The sequence below is a fragment of the Pyrus communis genome, chromosome 11, assembly GCF_041283825.1.
Source record: "Pyrus communis isolate YQ-2024b chromosome 11, ASM4128382v1, whole genome shotgun sequence".
NCBI lineage: Eukaryota > Viridiplantae > Streptophyta > Magnoliopsida > Rosales > Rosaceae > Pyrus > Pyrus communis.
The window spans coordinates 21,149,769-21,153,704 of record NC_142575.1 but is presented as its reverse complement, the minus strand read 5'-3'; the positions used below and the strand labels follow the sequence as shown (position 1 = coordinate 21,153,704).

Sequence of the window (3,936 nt, the reverse complement as noted above, 5' to 3'; positions counted from 1 at the left end):
ATCACCTCAATACTCCTCCTGAAATGAGGACTTAGAGGAACCGGAAAACATTTCCTTCTCATGGAAAATCACATCTGGAGTTATGAACATCTTCTTAGTTGGATGATGATAACAACGATATCCCTTTTAAGTATAAGCATAACCCAAAAACACGCAACGAAAGGCTCGAAGCTCAAGTTTACTTTTCCATTGGGGAGGATAAAGGTAAACAAAAGTAACATACCCAAAGACTTGCGGGGGAAGATTCAGAATTGGTGGGCAACTAGTCTAAGCCATGAGAGCCTGAAACGGTGTCTGGAAGTCGAGAGTACGAGATGGAAGACAATTAATAAGATAGGCCACATATGTGAATGCTTCACCCCAATAATGTAGAGGAAGATGTGCCTCAATAAGCAAGGCACACACCACTTCTAACAAGTGTCTATTTTTTCGTTCAGCAACCCTATTCTGTTAAAGAGTATACGAGCACGTGGTTTGATGAACAATACCATGCATATCAAGGAAGGAACGAAGTTCCGTATTAACATACTCTTCGCCGTTGTCACTTCAAAGAACTTGGATATCCATCTTGTACTGCACACCAACCATTTTATGGAACTTCTGAAAGGCCAAACTAACTTCATTTTTTTTACATTAACAAACTAACCCAAGTCATGCTTGTACAATCGTCAATAAAAGTAACAAACCAATAAGTACCACCAAGAATAGCTATTCTCGAGGGACCCCACACATCAGAATGCACAATCATAAAAGAAACGGAACTTTTATTTAAACTTGGAGGAAACGAAGTTCGATGGCTTTTAGCCAAATCACAGACATCACACTTAAACTGAGAAACATCGTTCTTAACAAACAAACTAGGAAATAACTTATGTAGATAACCAAAATAAGCATGCCTAAGGCATCGGTGCCATATCCAGATGTCCGACACTTTATTAGTATCCCCTTGCGAATCCTTTACAAAAAGAGCTTGAGTCAACATGCCAAAACTATTAGTAGTCAACTCTAAGTAATAAAGCTTCCCTCGTCTAATACCATAACCAATTGTTTTCCACGTTCGGATGTCCTTAAAAACACAAAAATAGGCCCAAAAAATAACCAAACAGTGTAAGGCAAGGGTTATTTGGGCAACGGATACCAAATTATAATTTCAACAGGGAACCACAAGAATAGTGTCAAGTTTCATGGTATCAAAAAAGGCAACCGTGCCTTCCCCGATAACCGAGGCAGCATCCCCATTAGCAACATTAACCATGGTTTGTGTGGAGGTTTTTAGGGATGGAATATGTCTAGAATCACAAGTCATACGGTCAGTAGCTCCAGAATCAATTATCCATGTATTATTCGTAACATGAGTGGAAATATTTAGTGCCCTACCATCACTACTACTTGCCGCAGCAATTATGGCAGAGGCCTTGTCTGCTATCTGATCTAAATCATCATTTGTTTCTGCAACGGAGGCTCGGGATTTGTTGCAGCGGGGATCACAAATCTTGTCCCAATTCTCAGGATATCCAATCAACTCAAAGTAATGGCTCTTGCAGTATCCTATCATGCCATAATGTGGGCACTTGCCTTGGGGACGGTCCCGGCTTGTCTGGCTAAGGCGAGTTTGTCCTAGCCGGTTTTGTGACCTAGCTCGGTTCGACCAAAAGGAAGATCCACAAATCTTTGCTGCCATGGCAGCAGGTTCGTTCTTGTCAACTTTCGTCTTCATTGCTTCATTTCGATCAGCTTCACGAAAAACATAAGCATAAGAGGCTTGAAGCCTAAGCGGGGGATCTTTCCTTAACACTTCTCCATGAACCTGATCAAACACATCATCGAGGCCACCAAGAACCATATAGACTCGTTGTCTCTCAGTGGATTTTTGAAATGTTTGAGCGTTGTTCTCACACTCCATGGACACCTTATTAAAGTGATCTAACTCCTGGAAAATCTTAGCTAGTTCCCCGAAATACGTAGCTAAAGGTCTGCCATTCTGATGAAGATGTGATGCCTCCTAATTCAAAGAATAAATTCAAGCCTCGTCATTCTCATCAAAGTAGGTTGCCTTAAGAGTTTCCCAAATCTCATTCGAAGTAGATAACCGAATATACCGTTTCATAATCTTCGGCTTCATTGAAGACAATAGCCAACTCTTAATTCTCTGATCTTCAGAGAACCAACCATTGTATTGAGGATCGTCTTAGTTAGGTGCCTTGATAGACCCACGAAGATACCCCATCTTCTTACTCTCAACGATATGGATTTGAATGAGAGGAGCCCATAAATCATAGTTCTTCTCATCCAAAACCATACCAACGTTGAAACTAAAATTATCCGACTGCACCATAATTGGAGCAGTAGCAGGAATAATCGCAGAACCATTTGCTGTTTCGTCAGCCATCTGCCTTACTGTCGGTGCAGATTAGAAACTGCAGCGTTGTGATGGAAAAAAAAAAAACAACTAAACACGGGGACAGAAAAACTGAAGGAAAGTAGGCAGCAATGATGTTGAGTCGCTTGCTGCAATCGATCAGGAACGAAATAGCAACTCGACCAGCAACGACGTTTAGTCGCTCGCTATTTTCGTTGGAACAAAGGCACAACAAAAGTGTGCTATGCACGACAATACCAACCTAACTAGGGATGGGTCTTTTTTTTTTCTCTAACTCGACTCTGATACCAAGAAAAAAGAATAATTTCCAATGTGTTTTATTCTTTTCAATCAAAGGTATATATACAATCCTATCAAAATAAGGAAAGAATAAATACAATTGATTATAAGAAATACATCCTAAACTAGGAAACCCAAGATAATAGGAATCCCTCAATCGTAAGAATCCTAATACAAGTTAAAAAAACTTACATAGAAAATTTTAATAGATTTACAATCTGTCGCTTTTGACCGCTCTACCACTCTCCCATTCCTGGGCGGAAGTCTCCTCAATGGGTTCTAAGGAAGGGGCGACACCCTAAATCTATAAAAAAAAAAAAGCTTATTGATTTCATTGAAGGCAACTATACTATTTATTAGCTTAGCTAGCGTTCCAGGAGAATCTAGTCATCATTTAGTCAATTCCTAATAATCTCTTTGAAGCAAGGGCAAAGCTTCGTGGACAGCTTCCCCCTTTCTTCGCTTCTAGCAAAGCTAGGAGTTCATGAGCAAGTGAATGAACAAGTCATGTTCCGAAAAGGAGTGACCATCTTTGTGTTTTCTTCCGTTCCCTTATCCTCTTAACCCATAGGTTAGGCGCTAGCGTTTTACTAATATAATAGTAAGGCCCTTCCACAGAGCGAAGCTGCGAGCCTACCCTTCTCAAGCCTACTTAAATAGCTTACGCTTACTAACCCTAGTCTACTAAAATACGGTACAACAACCTTTTCCCCTTTGTTTGTTGTGGTTTGCACCTTACCGTATGCACTGAATGAAATGAATGGAGATCCTCCTTCCCCTTGGTTAATTACCAAGAACTTCATTGGTCGGTCAAAAGGATCCATTTATATCTCGTCCCATAGCTCATAATAATTTTGTAAAGCTTCTGCATAATTTCCTCATGAACTTATTATCCTAGATCAGAACGAGTTGATAGGATCTGTATTTTTACGTCCCTATGTCCCTCCCGTATGGCGATATGATTTCTCCTAAAGATTTCATTTCAATTGGAATTTCGTTATTCATCATGTACGAGGATCGTGCTTTGCTGCTGAGCTACTGCTGAAAAACGGATTTAAGGAACCCGACTATAGTTCTTTGGACCAACCTATGACTGACCAAAAATTAATTTGCCACTCTTTTTCACATACACCGGGAGAAAGGGTTCCGATAGCAAGCTCCCCAATGGAAAAAAGAGAGCTTCCAGGATAAGGGGGTGTCAGTCAACCATACATTCTCGAGATTTGTATTGATCAATTGATCTTCACGTCCCGCCAGTTCACTAAGTAGACTCACTT

The 3,936-nt window shown here is 40.4% G+C and overlaps 1 pseudogene; it reads right to left on the bottom strand.

The window, feature by feature from the left end:
* Positions 1 to 1,028: 1,028 nt before the first annotated feature.
* LOC148693080 (uncharacterized) lies at positions 1,029 to 2,389 on the bottom strand (annotated as a pseudogene).
* Positions 2,390 to 3,936: the final 1,547 nt, after the last annotated feature.